We start from the raw sequence: 14,300 nt of genomic DNA on the forward strand, positions 1-14,300 counted from the left end.
ATTTTCATTTCCGTCATCACCCTTCATGTTTAAATGATCTAATAATCATTAATTTCACATTCTTCAAACTCTCCTAAATACTGTTGCAGTTAAGTCCTCCTAAAACCCAAACATTACATGTCACACTTTAACTTCAATCTTTTCCACAGTTCCTCATTATCTAGAGTCTTGGCCAGTGTTTCTCAATTGGAGTTCCCAGAAACAATTAAACCCAAATGCCCTGGACACTCATTGTATGTAATAAATTAACTTCTCTCCTATCCATGTAGATTGCTGATAGTTGTTAACAGCTTCTGAAGTGTTAAGAAAATAACCACACAACTTATTTTATGTAATGCTTAATTCTTCTGTGAAACCCCAGTTACAAAAGACTAGTTCCAGGTTAACAACATGGATCTGCCTTATTTTTCTAAGTTATTCTCCCATAACTCCTCTTCACATCCCCTTGGCATCATCCAAACCAAAGTCTTTGCAGTTACCCTCAGGTGTTTCTGTGTCCACCCATTAGTATTCTCAGTTCCTTGCATATTCATTATGTGTCTCTTTGGATAAAATTTTACCCCATCTTTAAGATTTACCACAAATATTCCATGAAGATTTTCTCTCCTGACCCCGTATAATTTTTATTTCTTTCTTGGGCTTCCTGGATATTGTTTCACTTAACCCCATTTAGCTTACCATTACAGATAATTTTTGTAATTTTTTTGTCTCTCCTATGAGTTTCTTGAAGGCTGAAGTTTTGTCCACAGGGAAAAAAATGATGTATTTTGCAGAATAGATGCTAGGTTCAGAGGGCAGACCATCTGCTGCTGAGGGACAAGGTCTAAGCCCTGCTGTAGCATCATGGAAAGATGTAGGAGAAAGAACAGTTGTCCTCTGATACAAAATATCATTGTTCCACTACTGCCTGGCATAAAGAACAAAGGCTTATAATGAGCTGCATCATGACAAAGCATTAAACATCACGAGAAAGTATCAAGGGATTATTATTTACCTTTTCTTTGCAGATTTGTGTCATTAATTAAAATACAAGGATCTCAGACACACACACACACATACAGACTTTCTATGTCAGAGAGAACTACGCTCTACACTTAATCACTCTATTCAAGGGAAAGTGATTGGCATAATTGCATAATTGAAAAGAGAGTGAGATGCTTTCTGTCAAAATTTGATTGCAACACTTGCCTTCAAACTTCAGGATGTTTCCTCTAACTATGGTTGAGACTCATTTTCTTGAACAGGTTGCCTCTCTTATGCAAACATTACAGTCTTTTTGAGCAACTCTTTCCTGTTATTATTAACATATAATTATACAGTTCTAAAAACATCCATGTACCCTCTTGCTCTAAATATACATGCATATACATGTATGTACATATATATACACATATATACATGCAGGTGTACCTTTGAATGTATAGCCAATTTCAGTTTTCTATATCGAATTGCTAACTTTCATAAAGTTCATTGTAACAGGTAATCCACATCTGCAAAGTTGACTGTGGTGCTATTCTATTAGCAACGTCTTCCTGGCACATTCTCATTTATTATATTTAGTACACGATTGCTGCATTGTGTTAAATCCCCCCCAGTGGCTATTTTAAAAGGTAAACATGCATTTTTAAGTACTTGAAGATTCAGAATGTAAATCAATCACTACAAGTATATAACAGTCAATGTTTTATATAAAATGTTGTTGTTAGCCTACAGGTTGTTTACTGACCAGATTTAGAAAAGTATCTATTATTTGAAAATCAATTCAATTAAAAACGGTCCACTTTTGAGTCTGGGCCTAACAGAAATCAAGATATTCAGAAAAATTTGAAAAGTGTGTGGTGAGAGGTCATGAAAATTAAATCTGTTGGTGTAGGGTATTCCAGTAGAGAGCTGGCTGCTAGTCTGCAGTTTGGCTAGCATCTCTTACCAAACCTTAGCACATCTACCTACAAAACTGATAAACTAGAGACCATCATATAATTTATGTTATATAACTTCTTTTTAAAGTTAAACATCAATAAACAAAGATATAAAGTTATAGTTATGTAAGTATGCATGATCATAATTTGACTTACAACAGTCAATGCTAAAATATCTAAAAATATATTTCTCAAGTCTTAAAAATGTTTATGAATGAGCAAATAAAACATAGGCATCAAAAACCATATAGCATAAGATATCAGAGAAAGCACCAAGACAGAAATTACACAGAGCATTATAAAATTAAAAGCAGAAGAAGCAATATATCATAGAAGATAGAGATAAATTTCCTATTAAGTCTCTGACTGAGCAATAGATAACACAAAGTGTTACCACACCCATCCAGTCAGCTTAAGACTAAGCCCTCAATTGATGGAAACACCTTAAAATTGTATCAAGAGCCCCAACAGAGAAATAAGCCCTTTTATTGCAATAGGAAATTGTATTATACTAGAAAAACTAGTAATTCTCTATAATGGAAGTCTCAAGACTGCAAGTACTGGCCATCTCAAAAACATGAAAAAAACAAAAACAAAAACAAAAACAAGTTAGAAACAAAAGTTACTCTTCTAAAAAGAGTAGGAAGCAATGTGGCTCAAACTATTCAGTTGAACTAGCTGTATGACTTGGAAAAAATTGTCAGCCTTCCAATCTTCAGTCATTTCATTGTAAGTATAATAAAAATAGTAACTGCTCTCTCAACTTTCAGCTCTTTAAAATGCTACATCCTGTAAGTCAGTTTGCATTTGATATGCATACACACAAATACACAAACACACATGCACAGTGGGATAAAAGTGGGTAAGTGATGTCTCTTGATTACTTTTTTCCCTGAAGATTGAAAGGTTCTTTAAAACTGTATCCACACATAGATATTTGGGAAATGGGATGAATAAGGCAGAACTCACAGAGCAGATTTGCTGATTAAATAGGATTACAACATAAAACACTTAGCATCACACTTTGCACACTTAGTACATTCTCAATAAATGGTGGTCATTGTTAATTATCACCATTGGTTCCCAATGCCATGGTTGGCCGTGTGAATTACTGAGGGTAAGGTTTGAGCTGTGCAAAAGAACAGTAGTATGTTGCTATTTGTACATTTGACTTATGCAAATCCAAGTGTAGGTACTTGAGGAAAACAACAGGGAGCGAGTACTGACAGTCTACTCTCCACTCCTGTCAATGAACACGTGCCACAGTGCAAGTACAACCCTGGCAACAGAATCTGCTGTTTTTGTCAACCCCTCTGTCTCCAGTATTGTGAATATCTCAGCTCAGAAGGATGATTCTGGGGTTAAATATGTACATTTTCATATAAGATAAAGCCAAAACACAAGGCAAAACTTCATCTCATAGTCAAGTGAAGACACAGTGATTGGATCAATGCGGTAGAAAAAGCTGTTTGGCTTTGTTGGTCTTACTGAGGTTATTCAGGTCCATAGTATGTATTTTATGAGTGATTTGTGGGCATATTCAAGAAGAATATTTTACTACATTTCAGTTCCACCTTACAGGCAGACTTTAGAAACCTCGACTGTATAGGATGTACCTTCAATTGATAAATATGAGATGAAGAAATACCCCAGGGAAAAGACAAGAATTATTTTTAATGGCCCCACTAAATCTGGGGTTTGCAACAAAACTCAAATCCAACCCAGAAGTATAAACAGCAAGATGAGTTGATCAGAGTGTGCCAGATGACAGCGTACCTAGTTAATTATTGTATCATCTTAAGTGTAAGGGGCAAAGATGTTGCAGGCATCAAAAGCAAACTTGATCACTAACCAGAGGGTGGTTCACAGTAGAGGGGGATGAGAAGAGGATTTGGTCTTGGGAAACGCAAACAACGTCAACCCATGGAATGGAGACATGGCTAAAGACTCAGGCATCGTGGGATTAAAAGGCAGGGGTGGTCATTTTACAGGCATACGCCTCTTTGATGTGTGTGTGTGTGTGTCTGTGTGTGTGTGTGTGTGTGTGTGTGTATAAGAAAGAGAAACAGAGACAAAGAGCAAGATGGGGTGTTGGGGACAGTAGAAGACTTGAGGAGAATACTAGAAACTGCCAGCAGATGATACCACATTGAACATTTAGGGTTCTGCCACCTGAGTGATGACAATCTAAGCTATGTGAGCCTCAGGTGCAGGAAAGGAACCTTAAGCACCCGTTTGGCTGGGCTCTTACTGGTCTCAATTAGGGGGGCCACTGGTAATTACTAGACAGGATTCATCAGGAAGGACCAATCTGAGGAAATTGAAAAGTAGGAAATTAAACTAATGCAATCCCCCCTCTCCCTAGTAATTCACTTAAAAGTTTGCCTCACTCTCAGTCACATGCATGATGTCCAGGGCAATTTTCTAGCCAGCTGGCCATGAGCAGGAGTGACTGTGCACCCTGAATGTCAGAGACGCTTCTTCACAGGAATCTGTGAAGATTGCCAGCCCTGTGCTTGCTTTTAAATCCTTCTTCCCAGAATATCCCCTGCCTGACAGTTGCTGGCTGATGGTGGGTAGGGTGGGGAGAGGGTGGATGTGAGGTTCTGTGAGCAACACTCTTCAGAGGCTCTCACTGTGAGAGGAAGGAACTGGGCATGGAGGCAGAGATTTCCACTAAATGTCCATTGGTCCTACTTCAATAAAGCTTCAGACTTAAAGCCAAGAGAGAAACAGTTACAAAATCAGCTCGATGAAACCAGCTACATCTCCATGAAAAGGGCTAACTTTCTGTAGTGTGGATGGGACCTTTGCATATCTTCAGATTTTAAAAACACACAGGTAGCAAACACTGCTGGTAGCTCTCATTCACCATTAAAGGGAGAGCAATTACATCAAAATGATAATGCACTGTGTATCCTCAACTCATATTTTCTGCTTGCTGTCCTTTGCTTGCAAAAAGATATGGTAGAAAATAGTAAGATAGAGAATTGCTAAGCAGCTGGTTAATCATGGCCTGTGCAATTATTATATTTTCATTCTGCCTCCAAAAAAGGAAACACTTAAAATGAATGAAATAGGCATTGGTGCCGCTAGCAATGAAATTAAGCCACCTTATTAACTGTGCAATTTTTACAAAGGTTCTGAGGAACACTCATTAGGCCTTTTGTATGAATTGAACTTCATCTCCTGCCCCATCTTAACTCCCGGAATATAAAGTAACACTCACTTAAACATCTCAGTTTTACTAAGAGATGGCAAATAAAATACTTGGAGATTTTGGAGACAGAATACACATTAAGAAAAAAACAAGGTCCATATTAGCTGTTTCATCTTATATTTAGTTCATTCCTTATCGTGATTCTCTTATTGTTACTATTATCACTATTATTATCACTACCTTCAAATCATTATGCTAGGTTATTGCACAATATATCATTAATTCTCAGAAAAAAGCAGGCAAGACAGAAATTACCCTTGTCATTTGCTAAATAAGAAAACAGATTTCAGAGCACAATTAACTTTCTGAAGCTCTCATTACTAATAAGTCTGAACAATTCCAAAGCCCACATTCATCCCATCACTCATATTTCCATATACAAACTTGTCAAGGATCAATGGGAAAATACATCATTTATATTTTACTATTATATGGGTCAACCTAATATTATTAATGTAACTTGAGACATTTTCATTAAATGTTCACTATCTTGCCATAATGTTTTATAAATATTAATCTCAAATTATTAAAGTCTCTAAATACTTAATATTAAAGGCTCACACATTATTATTGCTCCTTCATCTTAAGGAAACCATCCAAAGAAATAGTCATAAAATGAGAATGTTATTGGAACTTTTTTATCACCAGGTTTTTAATCACTTTGAAATGATATTTGGCATTTTCGACTTGGAAAATGGAGCTATATATTCAATTGCAGAGATTATGACTAAGAGGATTAACAGTAAATTCACAGCAAAGGAAGCAGCTACCTAGAAATAGTGTTTGATCTCAGGAATTTTCCACCTCCCTGCCACATCCTACAACCTACCAGGCAAAAATAGAAGGAAAAATAATACAGGTATAAAACAGCTCCCTGTACAAATTAAATTAAAAACAAAACTTCTACTCTGAATAAAAAGTATAATTGTCTATCTTCACATTATACATATACACACACACACATATGTATATATAAAATGCCTGGTGGTTTAAAAGATTTTTATGAAGATTTATATATAATGTATATAATACAAACGATCTTTGGTGGTTTAGAAGATTTTTATGAAGATATATGTTATATATTTATATATTATATAAAAATGTTATATAATTATATAAATATATTCCTATATAATATATATTATATAAATATATAATATATAATTATATATAATATATAATAAAAATATAATATATAAATATATAAATATTCATAAAATCTATTATATATATTATATATTATATATATCTTCTTTAAAATCTTCTAAATCACCAGGCATCTTCTGTACCTATTAAAAAAAGAGTCTGCAAATATAACAATAGATCAAATCAAGGCTAATTTATCTCTCTACCGCTAAATTGGTTGAACTCCAGTCAACTAAGAGTTGACAACATTCTCATTTTGAACATCTTTACCTGCTCAAATATCTCCTTTGCTTTAAAAGTCTCAAACCAACTTAATTCAATAAAGATACTTAAAAAACTCATACCAATCATAAACAATATTGAGTATATACTTCCTTCCAATATTGAATATATACTTCTGGAGTAAGTTACATTTACTGTATCAAGCAAGTTCTTAGCTCACATTCATTTTGAGTCAGTATTATCATTTGCATACTCTTGAAACTAGAAGAGCTTTTTTCCATGATTTTCACCTTTCACAATTTAAAATTGGGTAACAGAAGAGCTTCTGGACAATACTTCAAAGACATTTCTAATGGAGCTAAGTCACCAATAATTAAAAATAAGAAGGAGCTGGTACATATTCCTTCAGGCCAGGGTATTGACAAATCACTCACCATCAGATACAAGCCACTAAATATGAGACAAGAATTTAGAGGGAAGGAAACTGCATATTCTTCAGAATGTGCATGATGGAATGTATTCTGTCCAGGCATTCATGATTTAGATAGTGGAAAAGAAGCAACAAGTAATCACTTAGGTAATGAGTGATTAGAAATACTTAAGGGAGGCCGGATGCGGTGGCTCACGCCTGTAATCTCAGCACTTTGGGAGGCCAAAGTGGGCAGATCACGAGGTCAGGAGTTTGAGACCAGCATGGCCAATATGGTAAAACCCTGTCTCTGTTAAAAATACAAAAATTAGCTGGGTGTGGTGGCACGTGCCTGTAGTCCCAGCTACTCGGGGGGCTGAGGCAGGAGAATCGCTTAAACCCTGGAGGCAGAAGTTGTAGTGAGCCGAGATGACGCCACTGCAATCCAGCCTGAGTGAAAGAGAAGGACTCCATCTCAAAAAGAAGGAGGAGAAGGAGAAGAAGAAGAAGAAAGAAATCCTTAAGGGATATATAAGACACTCTGAATTAGGAACAACATTATTACCAAGACTACTACTACAGTCTTGGCTTTGACACAAACTATTTGTGTGATCTAGAGCAAGTTGTTTTCCTCTGGGAGCTTCCATCTTCTAATTAATAAAGGCGTATTTAGGGGAAAGGAAAACTGATGAATTAGGACTAGGGTTTCTTGAAGTGTACATTCTAAAATTCCCAAATGACAAATGCACAGAATAGTCCTTCAGCTAAAATGCCAATGGCCTGGGGGCAAAGTATGGAGGCTCATCAGAGCATCATTGCTCGCTTCAATTTTCTGGCACCATTCAGACCTCTCCTTAATAAAAAGGGCAAGACAAGTCTCGTGTTTTTTCTCCACATTGCTACGTATCTTCATCTTCAAGATAGAGACAAGATGATACAGGTACAGCCACCTCATACAGTTGTCCAACTGACAACCTATGCAGCTATTTCCAATTGTCCCGGGCTACATAGAATTGGAATATGTGGTGTACTTGTCTAGATTAAATGTGGGGTGAACATTTCTGAAATAAAAACCTGCTACATCAGAAGAACCAGTAGAAATAAAGGCATTAGACACTAGGCATAAAGTTTAGAACAGGTAGAGAATTGTTGTGCATTTTGCTGCAATCCTAATAGCAGATAGATTTATCTGATGCCTATTTACTTTCTTTTTTGGAAATTTATGATTGACCATATTTTTAAAGCAAGAATTAAAGTGATAACTTTATTGTGCATTTCTGGCCCAGATGCTTTTAAGATTAATCAAATACCAAAAGAGAAAATTAAGGGATGAAATCTAATAAAAGCATTCCATGTATTTCAAAATGAAATGCATAAATAGTTCTGTTTATTCACATCCAAGTTGAAAAGCAGAAACACCTCAGCAGGTTTACCCCTCAATACCAGTGAAAATAGTGCAGTGTCAAAAAATAAAAGAATTCTCCGTATTCCAAACCAAGTAGAAAATTTCATAATACATTTTAAATAATTATCTTTCTTTGCACATGCCTGTGAGAGTGAGTATGGGAATACTATATAGACTTGATTGTGTGGGTAAGTGTGAGTGTGTGTGTGTGTTTTGTGGAGTGGTAAGTATTTGTGTCTCTATGAGAGAGAAATAGTATATATATGTGTATGTGCGTATATGTAAATGTATGATCTTGTATGTAGGCATGTGGGTGTGAATGTGTATACATATTTGCAGTTCCTAATGTGCTTTTATACAATGTGAAAATTACTTAGGTCACACGTCCTTCTTTAATAAGAAACAAACAAGCCTTCATTCAGTTTCATAGGAACTTTTTCCAACTAAATAATGAATTAGACCTGCGTACACAGTAAGAATTTATTCTTAGTCATTTATGAAAACAATTTAAACAAACCATGAAAAGATTTGGGTATTTTACCATATACATGTAGTTAATATTAATTTTTTAACTTTGATAAGGACAAAGATATAAAAAGAGCAAATAAATGTTAACTTCATAAGGAAAAGGTATCCTAAAAATTAGATAACTATAATTTATTTTTTAGATACAAGATGATTAAGTGTGTAATTTTTATTTTATACAGAAACATAATTCACAAATAAATTACACGAATGTAGGCCAAAAGTCAAAATAATACAAGAGCAAATGATCTGCATCATTTTGCGAAGATTAAATGCTTCTAGAAATGACAAAATTATTATGGCGAGTACTAGGGTGGCAATGATGCAGCTCTAATTTTTCAATGGTTATTGGGAAATTAGGCAGTTAGATGTTAATGGTCATACTAAATCCATAATGAGGAGGCAAACAATCACATTAACACACACCATATGCTTACAATCATTTTGCTACGGTTACTCTGCCATTTCTAAAGGAAGAGGAAAAGTTCGATTTAAATTGGGAGGAGAAATAAGAGTACATGTGAAGCTAAAGCCAGAAATACAAGCAATTCTACCAGTTCCTTTCCACCAGGAATCTCCCTACTCCGCTTATGATCTTCTTAATGAGCCATCAAATTCTCTTCACTTATCTAGTTTATTCACTCTTCCGTCTGTCCTCCTCTCACCTCTCAGCCTTCTCTCTTCCTTGTCTTCAACTCACTTATTCTATATCTGGATATTCTTCTTAGTAGTTTACCTGAACCAATGGAAATCCTTGACCCTGGCATCCATCTCTTTTTTTTTGCTAAGATGCACAGGCTCATTTGCAGTGCTGCCTCCAATCACACTACCCTCCTCATCCACCCCACGTTCACATCTTTAAATTCAAGAATGATACATTCATAAAACAGGTTTTCCATTTGATGACCAGCAGCCCCCCAACATGAGTTCCCCAAAATCTGCACAATCTGCATACATATTAAAGGGCAAAATTGACAACCATCTCTGGGGTTTTTATTTTATTTTACTTTAAGTTCTAGGATACATGTACAGAACGTGCAGGTTTGTTACATAGGTATACGTGTGCCATGGTAGTTTGCTGCACCTATCAACCTGTCATCTAGTTTTGCCCAGCTTCTACCTGGCATCTTTTTAATATTTTTAGTATATTTTATCTCACTTTGACCAAAATCAGAACCAAAGAGGGACTGAATAGGTGATATCAATGAAAAGAATGGAGTAAAAAAACCTCCAGAAATCCTGTCCTCCATCAAACAGATGAGGAAACGTAAAAATTGTTCAAATCACCATGCTCAGGACTCTGGAATTAACCAGAGGCTTGCTACAATCCTGAGAGTGTTTATTCAAGAAAAATTGCTAAATCTCAGATGTTTTGTGAGATTTGTGTTGTTTTATTAACTTGCCCTATTCCCATTCTCCCATGCCAGCTCAGTGATAGCCTTGAGGATAACAGCTGCACATCACATGGAGATCAGTAGCATGTTAGTCACTGCAGAGAGAACAGAACAGAGCTGCTTCACAGCACCATTTCAGATAATTTTCATTATTTGACCAGTTTGGTAGTTCTTTGGAAGATTGTACTTGCAAAGCTGTCTTTACTTTTACTGACTCAGAGTTGACTCAATGCAAATAGATTTTTCCTGGAATGGGAGGAGAGGGCATTTGTGAAAAACAATTATTAGAGGCAATTGTTTAACACTGCAGATGCCAGAGGTAGTGGAGAACAGGAGGCAAACAATAGGATAGTCATAAAGTTTAAAAGGAAAAGCTAGAGAATGAGATGTCCATGGGGGAGACTGAAAAGCTGCAACATATTTCTGTAAATCTACAAGGCCACACGCAGAGGGCGCTGCACATGCCCAGGAAAAGACCTGAGAATCTCCTAAATGTTCACCTCTGGTTAAGCTGGAGGCTGCGCACTGGCAGGAAATGCAGGCTAGGCACATTATAAAATTCCGGCTGACTGTTGAAGGCATGCCTTAAGACATTTCCTGATAAAGAAAAACAGTTTGTTGCTAGCAGATCTGCCCTACAAGAAATACTCAAGAGAGTCCTTCAGGCTAAAATGAACCAGACAGTGATTCAAATCCACATGGAAAAATAAAGAACACTCATAAAAGTATTTACTGGTGGTGCTCTGAAGCTACACAAGCCTCAATCACCTGACGTTTGACACCTCACAGTGACATAAAGACGAATTATTTTTAAAGAAATTCAAATGTACATTCTCCTCAATTTCTATAAACATAGTTACACTACTTTTAGAACACCTGGCATATACACATGGGAATTTATTTTAAAAATGAAAACACATCTACAGAAATATTACAATAATTTAAGTAAAATTTATTGCATAATAGGTTTAGCAATTTCATATATGTATACACACACACAACACATGAATTTATATATATATATGTTTTAAAAATAAAATAGATATTTTAAATAATTTATTTTTACATTTCCATTTGATGACAATCAATAAATTTCCATTTTATTTTTTTTTTTTATTATACTTTAAGTTCTAGGGTACATGTGCACAACGTGCAGGTTTGTTACATATGCATACATGTGCCATGTTGGTGTGCTACACCCATTAACTCATCATTTACATTAGGTATATCTCCTAATGCTATCCCTCCCCACTACCCCCTCCCCACAATAGGCCCAGGTGTGTGATATTCCCCTTCTTGTGTCCAAGTGATCTCTTTGTTCAATTCCCACCTATGAGTGAGAACATGCGGTGTTTGGTTTTCTGTTCTTGCAATAGTTTGCTGAGAATGATGGTTTCCAGCTGCATCCATGTCCCTGCAAAGGACATGAACTCATCCTTTTTTATGGCTGCATAGTATTCCATGGTGTATATGTGCCACATTTTCTTAATCCAGTCTGTTACTGATGGACATTTGGGTTGATTCCAAGTCTTTGCTATTGTGAGTAGTGCTGCAATAAACCTATGTGTGCATGTGTCTTTATAGCAGCATGATTTATAATCCTTTGGGTATATACCCAGTAATGGGATGGCTGGGTCAAATGGTATTTCTAGTTCTAGATCCTTGAGGAATCATCACACTGTTTTCTACAATGGCTAAATTTCCGTTTTATAAAAATATACTCATATAATGAAATATCTGGCACTTCAGAATATTTCCTTAGACAATAATGTTCAGGGACGTAGTCTGTAGAACTATTTTATCAAGTGGCAATTTAGAGATAAGTTGACTGACATTCTGTATTATTTGATGATAGAAGCTTTTTATGATAATATATTTTATTTGTATCTTGCACCTTTTTTAGAAAACATATACTTTTCAAATAATTAGCTCCCTACCTAAGCTAAATATACATCATAAACTTAAAATATATTCCCGCGTTTCTGTCCTGCTAAATCCGAAGGCTGAAAAATAGGCAGCAATAAGGGGATATCAAGAGTCAGGGAAGGAAGAAATGGCATCTATGATGGAGAAAGTTTTAGAAGTTTGATTGTAGATGAAGGAACTTTGGTCAAGGCATCTTTTAGTATAAAACTTCATGCAACATTACAATTCAAGAATCTTCCTCTATTTGGTTTATTTTCAATAATTTTCTGCCATCTTTGGATATTGCTTTGATTAATTTCTCATCTGAAGCTATCTTCTGTTACCTCCTTTTCTCTTTGGAAGAGGTCATACCATTTGTGTTATTCATTCAAAAGATAAACCACAACACATCCTGGAGGTCAAACACTCTACCTGTCTAAGTCTTAGGTGAACCTTCAATGGATAATTTCATCATCATTTCAGAAAATTTGCCTCTAGGGGTTGGAGTACTGGCTTGAAGAGTGAATTCTGTGGTTAGGAATCCAAAACAATGTTACATAGAATAATATGTCAATGGAAAAGTTTATCCGTAAGCTTTGGATGGTGGAGCTACAAAAAGCACCGGAGTATGTGTTGAGTCTGCTAAAGATAATATGTTGCTCCCTGTGAAGTGAAGGGTTCTGTTTGGAATTTCTGAGAAGTGGTACCATGTCTAAGTTCAGTATGGTCTCTGCTGCTATAAAGTAGGTCACTCAGTAGGGAAGCGGCTAGATCATCCTTGGTAATGGAGACCCCATGTTTGGTCTGTGCATTCCTCTGTTATGGACTGACTTGTGTCCCCTCAAAATTCAGATGTTAAAGTCCTAACCCCCAATGTAACTATATTTGGAAAAAGAGATATTAAAGAGTTAATTAATATTAAATGAAGTCAGAAGGGAGGGTTCTTAATACATTAAGACTGGTGTCCTTATAAGAAGAGGAAGGGGAAGAGACACCAAACATTTACACACAAGAAAAAGCCAAATGAGAACGCAACAAGAAAGTGCCATCTGCAAGCCAAGAAAAAAGGCCTCAAGAGAAACCAACACTGCTGACATCTTGATCTTGTATTTCCATCCTCTACAGCTATGAGAAAATAAATTTGTGTTGTTTAAGCCACTCAGTTCATGGTATTTTGTTATGGCATCCTTAGCAGTGTAATACAACCTCCATTCTTGCAACCATAACCACTCTACTAAGTGACTGAGGGAGAGACTGTCTAATGAAAGGGTAATTTAGCACTAATATGCTTTGCCTATGAATCCTACAGCCAGACTGGGGCTTCATCTCTGACTGAAGTTATTGTAAGGAGCTTAGCAAATGCAATGAAGGTACTGGCAGGAGTCAAGTAGATTCTTTGAAGTCAAACCCTAGGGAATCAATTTAGTTATACCTTTGAAGATATATTTTCCATATCCAGAAATATTCATCATCAAGAGACTGATGGTATTCTCTCAAAAGGCATTTTACCTCTTCCATTATTTCTTAATACAGGCAAGAATTATTATCTACCACGGATTAAAGCAACATTGAATAGATGTTGAATTTCATTTCAGAAGATATTGTCAACCAAAGCTGTCACATTTACTGTGTGCCATAAGAGAACAACACTGTGATTTAACTTAAATTCCAGAACATAATTCATCTTAAGGGGCTTATTGATACCAAGAAAGCATAGAAACTCAAGAGATTTGACAATATTGACTTTCAGCAATCATTTTTGTTGCTGGTGTTGGTATTGTTATTATAAAAATTTTGCATGTAAAGTGTGGGTTAAGGCAAATAAATCATTTTGTAGATGTCACTGAGGAACGGAATTATTTGTATGGGATAAAAGAGATACAGAAACAAGATATGTAAGGCTAAACAAAAATCCTGTTGTTCTAATTTGAATTCAAATTACCTGCATGACTTTGTAATGCATGTTTTATCTTTAAAAAACTGTATTTTCTAGTCCTGCTACTAAAAGGAAATAGAAATTATCACCAATGTACTATCAATCAAATCAGCACTCTTTCCACTCGGATTGTTGAATGTTGAAACAGGAAATAGACAAAAATGTGCTTAGAACATTATTTAATAACAAAAAGCATGGAATCTATCAGATAATGCTTAG

This window comes from Rhinopithecus roxellana, chromosome 20 (genome assembly GCF_007565055.1).
Source record: "Rhinopithecus roxellana isolate Shanxi Qingling chromosome 20, ASM756505v1, whole genome shotgun sequence".
In the NCBI taxonomy this organism is placed as follows: domain Eukaryota; kingdom Metazoa; phylum Chordata; class Mammalia; order Primates; family Cercopithecidae; genus Rhinopithecus; species Rhinopithecus roxellana.